Source organism: Salvelinus alpinus, chromosome 5 (assembly GCF_045679555.1).
Source record: "Salvelinus alpinus chromosome 5, SLU_Salpinus.1, whole genome shotgun sequence".
Lineage (NCBI taxonomy): Eukaryota > Metazoa > Chordata > Actinopteri > Salmoniformes > Salmonidae > Salvelinus > Salvelinus alpinus.
In genome coordinates this window covers 98,326,852-98,343,875 of record NC_092090.1, presented here as the reverse complement: position 1 = coordinate 98,343,875, position 17,024 = coordinate 98,326,852, and the positions used below count along the sequence as shown (strand labels likewise).

General features: G+C 48.4%; 1 protein-coding gene across 1 annotated transcript in view; it reads left to right on the top strand.

Moving 5' to 3' along the window:
• The window catches only part of LOC139577329 (epigen-like), a 56,368-nt gene that overhangs the window by 13,443 nt on the left and 25,901 nt on the right, over positions 1-17,024 (top strand). The gene's annotated exons all lie outside the window — the stretch shown is intronic.

Here is a 17,024-nt window from a genome sequence, read left to right as displayed (position 1 = left end):
GTATCCATGATAATTGTGTAGTTTAGAGAAATTTAGAGAAATTGTCGAGGTCACCTAGCCAGCTTCACTTTCAACAACGCAGCCACTGCTAGCCAGGCTACTTCACCAGCCAGCAGTACTATATCATTTTAGTCAATTAGATCTTTTATTTTATTTATTTTTTTTGCAACGTAAGCTTAACTTTCTGAACATTCGAGTCGTGTAGCCCACTTGTCATTCTAATCTCCTTTGCTTTAGCGTAGCCTCTTCTGTAGCCTGTCAACTATGTGTCTGTCTATCCCTGTTCTCTCCTCTCTGCACAGACCATACAAACGCTTCACACCGCGTGGCCGCGCCCACCCTAACCTGGTGGTCCCAGCCCGCACGACCCACGTGGAGTTCCAGGTCTCCGGTAGCCTCTGGAACTGCCGATCCGCGGCCAACAAGGCAGAGCTCATCTCAGCCTATGCGTCCCTCCAGTCCCTCGACTTCTTGGCACTGACGGAAACATGGCTCACCACAGATAACACTGCTACTCCTACTGCTCTCTCTTCGTCTGCCCACGTGTTCTCGCACACCCCGAGAGCTTCTGGTCAGCGGGGTGGTGGCACCGGGATCCTCATCTCTCCCAAGTGGTCATTCTCTCTTTCTCCCCTTACCCATCTGTCTATCGCCTCCTTTGAATTCCATGCTGTCACAGTTACCAGCCCTTTCAAGCTTAACATCCTTATCATTTATCGCCCTCCAGGTTCCCTTGGAGAGTTCATCAATGAGCTTGATGCCTTGATAAGCTCCTTTCCTGAGGACGGCTCACCTCTCACAGTTCTGGGTGACTTTAACCTCCCCATGTCTACCTTTGACTCATTCCTCTCTGCCTCCTTCTTTCCACTCCTCTCCTCTTTTGACCTCACCCTCTCACCTTCCCCCCCTACTCACAAGGCAGGCAATACGCTTGACCTCATCTTTACTAGATGCTGTTCTTCCACTAACCTCATTGCAACTCCCCTCCAAGTCTCCGACCACTACCTTGTATCCTTTTCCCTCTCGCTCTCATCCAACACTTCCCACACTGCCCCTACTCGGATGGTATCGCGCCGTCCCAACCTTCGCTCTCTCTCCCCCGCTACTCTCTCCTCTTCCATCCTATCATCTCTTCCCTCTGCCCAAACCTTCTCCAACCTATCTCCTGATTCTGCCTCCTCAACCCTCCTCTCCTCCCTTTCTGCATCCTTTGACTCTCTATGTCCCCTATCCTCCAGGCCGGCTCGGTCCTCCCCTCCCGCTCCGTGGCTCGACGACTCATTGCGAGCTCACAGAACAGGGCTCCGGGCAGCCGAGCGGAAATGGAGGAAAACTCGCCTCCCTGCGGACCTGGCATCCTTTCACTCCCTCCTCTCTACATTTTCCTCTTCTGTCTCTGCTGCTAAAGCCACTTTCTACCACTCTAAATTCCAAGCATCTGCCTCTAACCCTAGGAAGCTCTTTGCCACCTTCTCCTCCCTCCTGAATCCTCCTCCCCCTCCCCCCCCCTCCTCCCTCTCTGCAGACGACTTCGTCAACCATTTTGAAAAGAAGGTCGACGACATCCGATCCTCGTTTGCTAAGTCAAACGACACCGCTGGTTCTGCTCACACTGCCCTACCCTGTGCTTTGACCTCTTTCTCCCCTCTCTCTCCAGATGAAATCTCGCGTCTTGTGACGGCCGGCCGCCCAACAACCTGCCCGCTTGACCCTATCCCCTCCTCTCTTCTCCAGACCATTTCCGGAGACCTTCTCCCTTACCTCACCTCGCTCATCAACTCATCCTTGACCGCTGGCTACGTCCCTTCCGTCTTCAAGAGAGCGAGAGTTGCACCCCTTCTGAAAAAACCTACACTCGATCCCTCCGATGTCAACAACTACAGACCAGTATCCCTTCTTTCTTTTCTCTCCAAAACTCTTGAACGTGCCGTCCTTGGCCAGCTCTCCTGCTATCTCTCTCAGAATGACCTTCTTGATCCAAATCAGTCAGGTTTCAAGACTAGTCACTCAACTGAGACTGCTCTTCTCTGTATCACGGAGGCGCTCCGCACTGCTAAAGCTAACTCTCTCTCCTCTGCTCTCATCCTTCTAGACCTATCGGCTGCCTTCGATACTGTGAACCATCAGATCCTCCTCTCCACCCTCTCCGAGTTGGGCATCTCCGGCGCGGCCCACGCTTGGATTGCGTCCTACCTGACAGGTCGCTCCTACCAGGTGGCGTGGCGAGAATCTGTCTCCTCACCACGCGCTCTCACCACTGGTGTCCCCCAGGGCTCTGTTCTAGGCCCTCTCCTATTCTCGCTATACACCAAGTCACTTGGCTCTGTCATAACCTCACATGGTCTCTCCTATCACTGCTATGCAGACGACACACAATTAATCTTCTCCTTTCCCCCTTCTGATGACCAGGTGGCGAATCGCATCTCTGCATGTCTGGCAGACATATCAGTGTGGATGACGGATCACCACCTCAAGCTGAACCTCGGCAAGACGGAGCTGCTCTTCCTCCCGGGGAAGGACTGCCCGTTCCATGATCTCGCCATCACGGTTGACAACTCCATTGTGTCCTCCTCCCAGAGCGCTAAGAACCTTGGCGTGATCCTGGACAACACCCTGTCGTTCTCAACTAACATCAAGGCGGTGGCCCGTTCCTGTAGGTTCATGCTCTACAACATCCGCAGAGTACGACCCTGCCTCACACAGGAAGCGGCGCAGGTCCTAATCCAGGCACTTGTCATCTCCCGTCTGGATTACTGCAACTCGCTGTTGGCTGGGCTCCCTGCCTGTGCCATCAAACCCCTACAACTCATCCAGAACGCCGCAGCCCGTCTGGTGTTCAACCTTCCCAAGTTCTCTCACGTCACCCCGCTCCTCCGCTCTCTCCACTGGCTTCCAGTTGAAGCTCGCATCCGCTACAAGACCATGGTGCTTGCCTACGGAGCTGTGAGGGGAACGGCACCTCAGTACCTTCAGGCTCTGATCAGGCCCTACACCCAAACAAGGGCTCTGCGTTCATCCACCTCTGGCCTGCTCGCCTCCCTACCACTGAGGAAGTACAGTTCCCGCTCAGCCCAGTCAAAACTGTTCGCTGCTCTGGCACCCCAATGGTGGAACAAACTCCCTCACGACGCCAGGACAGCGGAGTCAATCACCACCTTCCGGAGACACCTGAAACCCCACCTCTTCAAGGAATACCTAGGATAAAGCAATCCTTCTGCCCCCCCCCCCCCCCCCCCCCCCTTAAAAGATTTAGATGCACTATTGTAAAGTGGCTGTTCCACTGGATGTCATTAGGTGAATGCACCAATTTGTAAGTCGCTCTGGATAAGAGCGTCTGCTAAATGACTTAAATGTAAATGTAAATGTAAAAACCCATGAGTGTCTTTCAGAACCCCTCCTAAAACCCCATGAGTGTCTATCAGAACCCCTCCTAAAACCCCATGAGTGTCTTTCAGAACCCCTCCTAAAACCACATGAGTGTCTTTCAGAACCCCTCCTAAAACCCCATGAGTGTCTTTCAGAACCCCTCCTAAAACCCCATGAGTGTCTATCAGAACCCCTCCTAAAAACCCATGAGTGTCTTTCAGAATCCCTCCTAAAACCCCATGAGTGTCTATCAAAACCCCTCCTAAAAACCCATGAGTGTCTTTCAGAACCCCTCCTAAAACCCCATGAGTGTCTTTCAGAACCCCTCCTAAAACCCCATGAGTGTCTATCAGAACCCCTCCTAAAACCCCATGAGTGTCTATCAGAACCCCTCCTAAAACCCCATGAGTGTCTATCAGAACCCCTCCTAAAACCCCATGAGTGTCTATCAGAACCCCTCCTAAAACCCCATGAGTGTCTATCAGAACCCCTCCTAAAACCCCATGAGTGTCTATCAGAACCCCTCCTAAAACCCCATGAGTGTCTTTCAGAACCACTCCTAAAACCCCATGAGTGTCTATCAGAACCACTCCTAAAACCGCACCTGTTTCATTTTGGTTGTTGTCAGTGACTTTGTTAGTTCCCCGCTTCTGTTTGAGCAAAATGTTTTGGTTACACACACACACACACACACACATACATAAACGCACACACCCACCACATCAGGTGTGTAATCAAGTCGTTTGCCATGCTGGGTCTTGTTTCTCATTCCTGGCCTCTATAAGACGTAATTATTGGCCAACACACACGTTCTGGGACTCTCCCTTCCATCTTTGGCAGAAGACCCAGACAGCCAGTCTTTGTTGTTGGTCCCACCCTGTTTCTGGAATGCCTATCCTGGGGCGAGGTGCTAGGTGAGGTCCTGGGTGGGGTAGGCCCTACTGGAGCCAGTGGAGCTTTATAGAGAAATGCACAGTCATACAAATATCACAGCTGACTAAGATTTTGGTTTAGTTTAGAATAAACAATTAAGAGGGAAATGTGTTGATGACATCTTTAGGTGATGACGCTCCAGTCCAACACAACATGTCTGTTTTGTTTTGTTTGTTGGTTGATTTCCATTGAGAGTCATAACAATATAATATGTCGTTTAGCAGAGACGCTTTTATTCAAAGTGCTTTGGAGACGGGGTTGTCCAATGCTGTTCCCGGAAAACTACCTTCCTGTAAGTTTTCGCTCCACCCCCAGTTGTAACTAGTTCAGCTTATCAACCAGCTAATTATTAGAATCAGGTTCGCTCGTTTAGGGTTGGAGTGAAAACCTACAGGATAGTAGCTCTCCAGGAAGAGGGTTGGAGAGTCCTGCTTTAGAGTAATGCTAGCATACATTTTTTATGTATGGGTGCTCCCCGGAATAAAACCCATTTTCCTGGCAAGGCAAGCACCATGCTTTATCAAACTGAGCTACAGAGGAGCAGGTATCAAACAGAATTTGAGAAATTGGGCAGCGTAGCCTAGTGGTTAGAGCATTGGACTAGTAACCGAAAGGTTGCATGTTCGAATCCCTGAGCTGACAAGATACAAATCTGTCGTTCTGCCCCTGAACAAGGCAGTTAACCCACTGTTCCTAGGCTGTCATTGTAAATAAGAATTTGTTCTGGGAACAGTCTGGTGGGAACCTCTCTCTTGTTGCCTTCACGTATATTTACAAGGTGGAAGTTTACATACACCTTAGCCAAATACATTTAAACTCAGTTTTTCACAATTCCTGACATTTAATCCTAGTAAAAATGCCCCGTTTTAGGTAAATTAGGAACACCACTTTATTTTAAGTGTGTATTTGAGGATCAACGTTTAATATTAGTTGTATCAGTCTGCTCCCGCTCTTCTCCCCCCTGGTGCTCCAGGGCGCCAGGTTGCCCTGCATCACGCCTCCCTCTCTGCAGCGGGATCGACAGGCGTCTTGCCTCAGCCGGATTGTTGATCTTCTACGCCTCAGCCGTCTCGCCAGGCTCTCATGCTCCTGCCGGTTCGTTGGGCTCCCACGCCCCAACCGGCTTGCCCAGCGCCCATGTCTCTGCCGGTTCGCCCAGGTGGGATGCCGGGTGGCGCCCCTAGAGGGGGGGGGGTACTGTAACGTCTGCTCCCGCCCCCCCCGGCGCTTGAGGGCGCCAGGCTGCCCTGCATTACACACTCCTATCATCCATTACGCACACCTGCCTTTCCTCGTCATGCGCATCAGCGATATTGGACTCACCTGTACTCACTCATCACCTGCTTATTTCCTCCCGTATATTTGTCAGTTTCCTCGGTCTGTTCCCCGCTTGCAGCATTAATTGTTTTTTGTCTGTATTATTAGTTTGTCTGACGCTGTTCCTGTCTCGTTCCATGTCCGTTCTTTATTAAATGTTTTACTTTATTAAATGTACCTGCTTCGTTTCTCCAGCGTCATCCCATGTGACAAGTTATACATGTTGTTGCAGTTACCGGGACGGTTAGGAAGTCTGGACTAGAGGGCAATTAATGTTAGGGTGTTTTCACAGTAGTGTTGTGGTTTCTGTAGAAGTAACTTAGGCTAAATACCGTGTGTGTTCAGACGTGTTAAAATGTAGCGTGTTTTTTAGTGATGTTTATTATTCAAACAGGAAGTGGAATTCCCTCCGTTTAGGTTGGGATTTAAGTATAAGGTGTATATGTGTGTTTGTTAGTGCTGGTTCGATTTATTTAAAAAAAATGATCACCCTTTTAAACTTCAGTTTCAATTATTTTTGAAACACCACAGAATAAAACAATGAATAAAAGTCCCATGATGGTAGTGACTGCCCATTACTGCTCATCACTTATTAACCATCATTTATTCACATTACTTTAATAAAATATTTCAGTTATTGCATACATTACATCTTGTTTTATTGAGTTACTATTATTTAATTCCAAGTCATCATCTCATCTCTACAGAGCTGCTGTCTGACAAAATCACTATTTTAGTAGTTCTTCAACGTAAATATGGTGTACTTTTGTGACTGCTGAATACCAACTATCAATCACTGAGATCATGTATTTTCAGGTAGAGATACCTGGTGAAGCAACAGCTGCTCTCTATATCCCCGTCACGATTGTGCATTCTTCAGCGTCTTTCCTAGCAGGCGTGTAATGTGTGCGTGCTGGTGGCAGGGACAGCAGGTGCAGGAGAACGAACTTGGTATAAACGGAGTCGTTTAATAAGTGCTTCACAAAACTCCGAAAAACCAAAATATACAAAATTATAAAAGTGGGTACAAAACCCGTCGCACACCAGAACATAACTTGCACATCACATACAAACAAAAAATCACCGACAAGGACAGGAGGGGAAACAGAGGGTTAAATACACAACGTGTAATTGATGGGATTGAAACCAGGTGTGAAGGAAGACAAGACAAAACCAATGGAAAATGAAAAATGGATCAGCGATGGCTAGAAGGTCGGTGACTTCGACCGCAGAACGCCGCCCGAACAAGGAGAGGGACCAACTTCGGCGGAAGTCGTGACAAGGCGTAAAGGAAAAAACAGACTGAACAAGTAGATGCGCAATGGATTATGGGCATTGTAGTTCATTTGAAAATGAAAAGGAGAGCCTCACGCTCTCGGAGTTCAGATGCAATAATTGTATTTGGACAAACAAGCTGTCTTCATCAGGGTATAATGACAGACATTGCGGATCACTAGTTTATATAGTTTTTAAAAGGACACACACAGGTGTCTGTAATCATTCCCGGACGTGGCTTGATTTCATTGGTTGATTTACAGATATAAATAGAACACATAAAAAAAGCATGAATGGATAGCATACGATCAATACAATTTGGCTACACAGGCCTACAAAACATTTACAACGGATTACCAAGATCACAAGAATGGCTTCAGATAAAAGTCTACGTTGTGACCCGAAGGGAGCAAGGGTCTATAAATGAATGATCCAGGCAGCCTCTCGTTTTAACAATAAAATGGAGAGGGTGACGTGTTCGATGTCGATATAGCGAAGGGACGAAATAGAGGGGTTCGCTTACAAAAAAAAGTGGGCCTCCAACTTGGTACGTCGAGTTTTTGCATCTTATGCTCAGAGATTCTTACTTTTAGTTTGTGCTTCGTTTTACCCAACGTCAGATAAATAACTGCCTTAGTGGAGCACGTGATAACACCTTTGATTGTGATCTGTTTCCCTGTTTAGGGTTGTTTGAAGAATCTATATTTGTAAGCGCCATTGCATTGAGCACAGCCATTACACTTGTAGTTTCCATCTGGGTTATTAGGCGCAAATAGACGTTGTGCAGGGAAATCTTGGGGTGGTAAATCAGAGTTGACCAATTTTGATCTCTGAGAATACGAGCAAGGGAGGGTACTGAAAACACATTACCGATACGGTCATCGGATCTTAGAATGTGTCACAGGGGCGTCACAGGGGCGTCACAGGGGTGTCACAGGGGCGTCACAGGGGTGTCACAGGGGTGTCACAGGGGCGTCACAGGGGCGTCACAGGGGTGTCACAGGGGCGTCACAGGGGTGTCACAGGGGCGTCAAACTCATCCTACCTCAGGGCGGCTGCGTTCGATCTTCAACAAGATCCGGAGGGCCGCATTGAAATGATATCTAAACAGTTTTGATTTGGTTTTAGTCATTTTGGGGCGGCAGGTAACCTAGTGGTTAGAGCGTTGGGCCAGTAACCGAAAGGTTGCTAGATCGAATCCCCGAGCTGACAAGGTAAAAATCTGTTGTTCTTTCCTATAACAAAGCCGTTTAGACACTGTAGCCTGTCATTTTAAATAAGAATTTGTTCTTAACTGACTTGCCTAGTTAAATAAAGATTTTTTTTTAAATAAATAATAATCCAAAGCAGTGTTCCCCAACAAAAAATAAATAAAATAATTGGTTGCACTTTATAATAACTCGTAATAAAGCATGTATAATGGATTAGTAAATAGTTCATTCATCATTTATGAATCATTACGCTGACATTTGTAAATGTTAGTAACCTAGTTATTCACACATTTCTAAAAAACTTCTAAAGAATCAATCAAATGTATTTTATAAAGACCTTTTTACATGAACATTTGTCACAAAATAGTCCGATTAGTGCTTTAGACATTAAACATTAAAATGCATGATCAAATAATGACAAAATTGTTTCAGAGCTTTTTAATGGAAAAGACAAAAAGACAAAAATAGTGAACATTCAATTGCCAAAACATTGGGTAGACATTCATAGACAAATAGGAAATGACTATGAAATAATACAACATTTCAGTTGTGCATAAAACATCGTTTTTATTTGATGACTTTATTGTATTTCATTCCTTATGTCATCATCTCTGCTCAGGCAGTAGCAGTCAGCCAGACAACATTATCTCTGTTCTCCCCATACTGTACTGTCTACAGTTATCTCTGTTCTCCCCATACTGTACTGTCTACAGTTATCTCTGTTCTCCCCATACTGTACGGTCTACAGTTATCTCTGTCCTCCCCATACTGTACTGTCTGTAGTTATCTCTGTTCTCCCCATACTGTACTGTCTACAGTTATCTCTGTTCTCCCCATACTGTACGGTCTACAGTTATCTCTGTTCTCCCCATACTGTACGGTCTACAGTTATCTCTGTTCTCCCCATACTGTACTGTCTACAGTTATCTCTGTCCTCCCCATACTGTACTGTCTAAAGTTATCTCTGTTCTCCCCATACTGTACGGTCTACAGTTATCTCTGTTCTCCCCATACTGTACGGTCTACAGTTATCTCTGTTCTCCCCATACTGTACTGTCTACAGTTATCTCTGTTCTCCCCATACTGTACTGTCTACAGTTATCTCTGTTCTCCCCATACTGTACTGTCTACAGTTATCTCTGTTCTCCCCATACTGTACGGTCTACAGTTATCTCTGTTCTCCCCATACTGTACTGTCTACAGTTATCTCTGTTCTCCCCATACTGTACTGTCTACAGTACAGTACTGTCTACTTTCATATATTGGTACCGGTGCCTCAATGGTACCGGTGCCACAGCACCTTTAACCCAGCTGTAAAAGGGACAAACTGGGGAAATTCGGAATTGAATCTAATTCCCAGGAATGAAACCAATTGCCGATAATTTGTATCACTAAGAATCTCATAGGGCAGGTATTCCCAAACTCGGGGTATGCGCAATGCCGTCGGGGGTAAACCAAATAAAAATGTGATTCACATTTTAAAAATATAGAAATATTTATTTATTTTTTTTTTACATGTTTTTTTCTTCACATTTTCAAACAGTCCATTTATATTTTCCAATGAGGCTATACATTTGGGTGAGGTTTTTTTCTCGCCTGAGTCGCCTCGTTTCACTGCCAAAAATAAAATGTAACTTTCTAGTGTTCAGCGAAATAACAACACAATGTCAAATACAGGAACCTGATGAGTTTCCAACACGACTGGCCTGTGATATATTTTCTCACCTGAATGAACTGAATCTAGGATTACAGGGACTCTCTGCAACTATATTTGTAACGGCAGCCTTCCCTCTCTTCACGAGAAGAGAGGGTGTAACAGGGATCGGACCAACACGCAGCGTAGCCAGTGCTCAACATGTTTAATTACAAACGAATACTGTGAACACTTACAACAATTACAAAATAACAAATGTGGAAAACCGATACAGCCCTATCTGGTGCAGAGAAAACACAAAGACAGGAAACAACCACCCACAAAACCCCAACACAAAACAAGCCACCTATATATGATTCTCAATCAGGGACAACGATTGACAGCTGCCTCTGATTGAGAACCATATTAGGCCGAACACAGAAACAGACAAACTAGACACACAACATAGAATGCCCACCCAGCTCACGTCCTGACCAACACTAAAACAAGCAACACACATAAGAACTATGGTCAGGACGTGACAGTACCCCCCTCCTGAGGTGCGGACTCCGAACGCACCCCTAAAACTCAAGGGGAGGGTCTGGGTGGGCATCTGTTCGCGGTGGCGGCTCCGGCGCAGGACGAGGCCACCACTCCACCATTGTCTTTGTCCCCCTCCTTAGCGTCCTTTGAGTGGCGACCCTCGCCCCCGACCTTGGCCTATGAATCCCCACTAAATTGAGGAGACAGCTCAGGACAGAGAGGTAGCTCAGGACAGAGAGGTAGCTCAGGACAGAGAGGTAGCTCAGGACAGAGAGGTAGCTCAGGACAGAGAGGTAGCTCAGGACAGAGAGGTAGCTCAGGACAGAGAGGTAGCTCAGGACTGAAGGGCAGCTCCGGACTGAAGGGCAGCTCCGGACTGAAGGGCAGCTCCGAACAGAGAGGGAGCTCCGGACTGAAGGGCAGCTCCGGACTGAGGGGCAGCTCCGGACTGAGCGGCAGCTCATGACTGGAGGGCAGCTCATGACTGGAGGGCAGCTCATGACTGGAGGGCAGCTCATGACTGGAGGGCAGCTCATGACTGGAAGGCAGCTCATGACTGGAGGGCAGCTCATGACTGGAGGGCAGCTCATGACTGGAGGGCAGCTCATGGCTGGAGGGCAGCTCATGACTGGAGGGCAGCTCATGACTGAAGGGCAGCTCATGACTGGAGGGCAGCTCATGACTGGAAGGCAGCTCATGACTGGAAGGCAGCTCATGACTGGAGGGCAGCTCATGACTGGTGGGCAGCTCATGACTGGTGGGCAGCTCATGACTGGCGGGCAGCTCTGGCTGCTCATGACTGGAGGGCAGCTCATGACTGGAGGGCAGCTCATGACTGAAGGGCAGCTCATGACTGGAGGGCAGCTCATGACTGGAAGGCAGCTCATGACTGGAAGGCAGCTCATGACTGGAAGGCAGCTCATGACTGGCGGGCGGCTCATGACTGGCGGGCGGCTCTGGCTGCTCCTGACTGGCGGGCGGCTCTCGCTGCTCCTGACTGGCGGGCGGCTCTGGCTGCTCCTGACTGGCGGGCGGCTCTAGCGGCTCCTGACTGACGGACGGCTCTAGCGGCTCCTGACTGACGGACGGCTCTGAAGGCTCAGGACAGACGGGCGGCTTTGAAGGCTCAGGACAGACGGGCGGCTTTGACGGCTCAGGACAGACGGGCAGCTCAGACGGTGCTGGGCAGACGGGCAGCTCAGACGGTGCTGGGCAGACGGGCAGCGCAGGCGGCGCTTGGCAGACGAACAGCTCAGACGCCGTTGGGCAGACTGGCAGTGCAGGCGACGCTGGGCAGACGGACAGCGCAGACGGCGCTGGGCAGACGGCAGACTCTGGCCGGCTGAGGCGCACAGTAGTTCTGGTGCGTGGTGCCGGAACTGGTGGTACCGGGCTGGAGACACGCACCATAGGGCGAGTGCGTGGAGGAGGAACAGGGCTCTGGAGACGCACTGGAAGCCTGGTGCGTGGTGTAGGCACTGGTGGTACTGGGCTGGGGTGGGGAGGTGGCGCTGGATTTACCGGACCGTGCAGGCGTACTGGCTCCCTTGAGCACCGAGCCTGCCCAACCTTACCTGGTTGAATGCTCCCCGTAGCCCGACCAGTGCGGGGAGGTGGAATAACCCACACTGGGCTGTGTTGGCGAACCGGGGACACCATGCGTAAGGCTGGTGCCATGTATGCCGGCCCGAAGAGACGCACTGGAGACCAGACGTGTTGAGCCGGCTTCATGGCACCTGGCTCAATGCTCAATCTAGCCCGGCCGATACGTGGAGCTGGAATGTACCGCACCGGGCTAAGCACACGTACAGGAGACACCGTGCGCTCTTCCGCATAACACGGTGTCTGCCCGTACTCCCGCTCTCCACGGTAAGCATGGGAAGTGGGCGCAGGTTTCCTACCTGACCTCGCCACACTACCCTTTAGCCGCCCCCCCCAATACATTTTTGGGGTTTCTTCTCGGGCTTCCTGGCCAGCCGTGTTCCCTCATTACACCGGTTCCCCTTCTCAGCTGCTTTCACTCTCCTAGCTGCCTCCACCTGTTCCCATGGAAGGCGATCCTTACCAGCCAGGATCTCCTCCCATGTGTAGCAACCCTTTCCGTCCAACACGTCCTCCCAAGTCCATTTCTCCTGGTCCCGCTGCTGCTGCTGCTGCCGCTGCTGCCCGTTGCTACGCTGCTTGGTCCGAAATTGGTGGGTGGTTCTGTAACGGCAGCCTTCCCTCTCTTCACGAGAAGAGAGGGTGTAACAGGGATCGGACCAACACGCAGCGTAGCCAGTGCTCAACATGTTTAATTACAAACGAATACTGTGAACACTTACAACAATTACAAAATAACAAATGTGGCAAACCGATACAGCCCTATCTGGTGCAGAGAAAACACAAAGACAGGAAACAACCACCCACAAAACCCCAACACAAAACAAGCCACCTATATATGATTCTCAATCAGGGACAACGATTGACAGCTGCCTCTGATTGAGAACCATATTAGGCCGAACACAGAAACAGACAAACTAGACACACAACATAGAATGCCCACCCAGCTCACGTCCTGACCAACACTAAAACAAGCAACACACATAAGAACGTGACAATATTCTAATTTGAGGCTATGATTAAGAAGTTGGAGCTCTTCTCTGTCTGCATTAACAAGGACAACACACAGGTCGTTCCATCATTGTATGATTTTAACATCCAATCACATTAACCGTTGCTCTCTCGCAGGAATTACCCTAACGGTCCGTATGTAGCCGAACGTAGCTGCTGCTCATGTTGGTATCTGTACTGATGGCGCAAAAGCCATGACAGGGAGACATAGTGGAGTGGTAACAGTTGCTCCCGACGCCACTTGTGTACAGAACACTGCAGCATCCACCGAGAGGCTCTTGACAGCTTGAAAGACGTTTTGGACACTACAGTGAAAATGGTTAACTTTGTTAAAGCAAGGCCCCTGAACTCTCGTGTATTTTCTGCACTATGTAACGATATGGGCAGCGACCATGTAGCGCTTTTACAACATACAGAAAGAAGTGCGCTGGTTATCAAGGGGCAACGTATTGATACGTTTTTTTGAATTGAGAGGCGAGCTTAAAGTTTTCTTTACTGACCATAATTTTCACTTGTCTGACGGCTTGCACGATGACGAGTTTCTCACACGACTGGCCTATCTGGGTGATGTTTTTTCTCAACTGAATGAACTGAATCTCGGATTACAGGGACTCTCTGCAACTATATTCAAAACTGAGGCTATGATTAAAAAGTTGGAGCTCTTCTCTGACTGCATTAAGAAGGACAACACACAGGTCTTTCCATCATTTTATGATTTTTTGGGTGCAAATGAACTCAAGCTTACGGACAATGTCAAATGTCAAATTTGATATAGCGAAGAACCTGAGTGAGTTGGGTGCACAATTACTTCAGGTACTTTCCTGAAACGGATGACACAAACAACTGGATTCGTTATCCCTTTCATGCCCTGCCTCCAGTCCACTTACCGATATCTGAACAAGAGAACCTCATCGAAATTGCAACAAGCGGTTCTGTGAAAATTGAATTTAATCAGAAGCCACTGCCAGATTTCTGGATAGGACTGCGCTCAGAGTATCCTGCCTTGGCAAATCACGCTGTTAAGACACTGATGCCCTTTGCAACCACGTACCTATGTGAGAGTGGATTCTCGTCCCTCACTAGCATGAAAACTAAATACAGGCACAGACTGTGTGGAAAATGATTTAAGACTGAGACTCTCTCCAATACAACCCAACATTGCAGAGTTATGTGCCTCCTTTCAAGTACACCCTTCTCATTAACCTTCGGTGAGTTATTCACAATGTTTGATGAACAAATAAGGTTTTATATGTAAGATAGTTAAATAAAGAGAAAAATGTATTATTATTATTATATTATTATTTGTGCCCTGGTGCTATAAGAGCTCTTTGTCACTTCCCACGAGCCGGATTGTGACAAAAACTCACACTCATTCTTATGTTTAATAAATGTATCGTATAGAGTGTGTGTGGCAGGATTACAATGATGACAAAAAAACAACATTTGAGAGTGCGCTGACCCTGGTGCTAGAGGGGGTACGCAGCTGGAGATGTTTGAAGGGGTACGGGACTATAAAAAAAGGAACCACTGTCATCGAGAAAGGGGATACCTAGTCAGTTGCACAACTGAACGCAACTGAATCCCAGTAATGAGCCACGTATGGGGGAGCAGTGCCCCCTTGTGGACAAAGAGTGAATAACCCAACTTATTACTCTCACCCTGGGGAGATTGATATACCCCTTGAACCCCATGGAACACTTGGTAACAGAGGGCACTTTAAACATGGACAAGCTTCCTAACTAAGGTGTGCTTCCGTGAGACGGTACAGCCGGGATGAAGTCCAGTCCCTTATGGTCGGCAATGGCTGACGTAGCACCCCGTTTGTCCGTAAACCAAACGTTACCCGAGCCAAGAGCTTGGAGGCTGCTTCCTCATCGGAGGTGCCTGCAAGCCCCACTTCCTCCACTCCCTCCAACTCCAGGAATTGGGAATAGGAATGTGATTGTCATAACGCCAGGAGAAAGCTAGTAAGTTTTATTCGCCGGAAGTTATGCATGCTTGTTGATGTTAGCCACGATGAGGCTTCTAGTCAAAGCTAGGCTAGCTAGGCCTCTTTGACGGCAGCATGGTCCGTTTAGAATAACGAAGGGACTTAACGCTAGCTATGTACACAAAACAACAGAGCTACCCAAACAATTCCACCGTTGGATAGCCTAGTCTCGAAAGTCTAAGTGGGACCCGGATCACCGAGGTGGGACCCGGACCGTTCTGGGAAGAGAGGCAAATGGTGCTAAACCAAGGCATACACAGTTGGCGGGGGGAGGGATACCCACAGAACGTGGTCGCCCTCTCTCTTCGAGTAGCTTCCTGTAACTGGCGACAGACCGCACAGGAGACATTCGAACCCGACCAACAACCCAAACCATCTCTGCGTTCCGCAGCTCAAACTGAGCCGAGGTACTGGTACCAAGACACCCTAAAGAATTCTACACACTTGTAAAGAGAACCTGCATGGGACCAGTGCCAGCCGTCCCCTAGTCTCGCACACAAACTAATTGGAGCGAAGGCAGCCTGAGCATGAACCGAGCCGAGACATACAAGACAACAAAAGTCAGTATCTTTTTATTCATTGGTGGCATGGTTACAAAAACCCAACTCGGGTTGTTAGCCTTCTTCTTCGTTACGGTCGCGTTAGCACATCTTTTTTTCTTTTTTGTTCACTAAGGTGAAGAACGGAATAATGGAAGGAATGAATCCGAGCCTATCACCTCTGGAAGGGCAGGGCTTCCGGCGAGGCTTGGATTTCATTGGCCCTGTCTGGTGTGATTGTAGATCCTTCCAGCCGAAGTCACAAGAGTGCGTTTCTCCATAGTACGTTGTACCGAAGTTGACTGACTGAAAGGGAACATTTACTCCAAACCTAATCTTGATTAAGCCAGAACTAAATTCTTACGTAAATGGGTCAGATACAAATGTCATGTCATTTCCATGTGTTGCCATGCCAATCCGAATAGACTGCTAAACTATTTGCCACAAGCTGCACATCTATACATTATGGTTCTAAAGCGGAGAGCAGTCCGTGGGGTTCCTTCCTGCTTCTTACAACTGCTTTTTTATTTTTTTATTTTTTGAGAGACAGACTGAACTACAACTTCTGTTTATGAACAAATTTGAACTTGTCATCGATACAAACCCTGCGTAAACCCCCCTGTCCTCCTTGTCATAAAGCACTGAGCTCTAAGAGTTAGGCAGAACAAACACTCACTTTTCCCCTGAACCTGTGTGTTCAGATTCAGAGGAAAAGTGAGTGTTTGGCCAAACTCCCCACTTTCACAATAGTACCTCTGAGCCAACATGTATTACTTTTAAAGTATAAATGATAATGAATTAGGGAGAAAAGGGGGGTAGAGAAAGAGTCAGGGGTAGAGAAAGAGTCAGGGGTAGAGAGAGTCAGGGGTAGAGAGAGTCAGGGAGAGAGAAAGAGTCAGGGGTAGAGAAGAGTCAGGGAGAGAGAAAGAGTCAGGGGTAGAGAAGAGTCAGGGGTAGAGAGAGTCAGGGGTAGAGAGAGTCAGGGGTAGAGAAAGAGTCAGGGGTAGAGAGAGTCAGGGGTAAAGAAAGAGTCAGGGGTAGAGAGAGTCAGGGGTAAAGAAAGAGTCAGGGGTAGAGAGAGTCAGGGGTAGAGAGAGTCAGGGGTAGAGAGAGTCAGGGGTAGAGAGAGTCAGGGAGAGAGAAAGAGTCAGGGGTAGAGAAAGAGTCAGGGGTAGAGAGAGTCAGGGGTAGAGAGAGTCAGAGGTAGAGAGAGTCAGGGGTAGAGAAAGAGTCAGGGGTAGAGAGGAGTCAGGGGTAGAGAGGAGTCAGGGGTAGAGAGAGAGTCAGGGGTAGAGAGGAGTCAGGGGTAGAGAGAGAGAGAGAGTCAGGGGTAGAGAGAGTCAGGGAGAGAGAAAGAGTCAGGGGTAGAGAAAGAGTCAGGGGTAGAGAGGAGTCAGGGGTAGAGAGAGAGTCAGGGGTAGAGAGAGTCAGGGAGAGAGAAAGAGTCAGGGGTAGAGAAAGAGTCAGGGGTAGAGAGAGTCAGGGGTAGAGAGAGTCAGAGGTAGAGAGAGTCAGGGGTAGAGAGGAGTCAGGGGTAGAGAGGAGTCAGGGGTAGAGAGAGTCAGGGGTAGAGAGAGTCAGGGGTAAAGAAAGAGTCAGGGGTA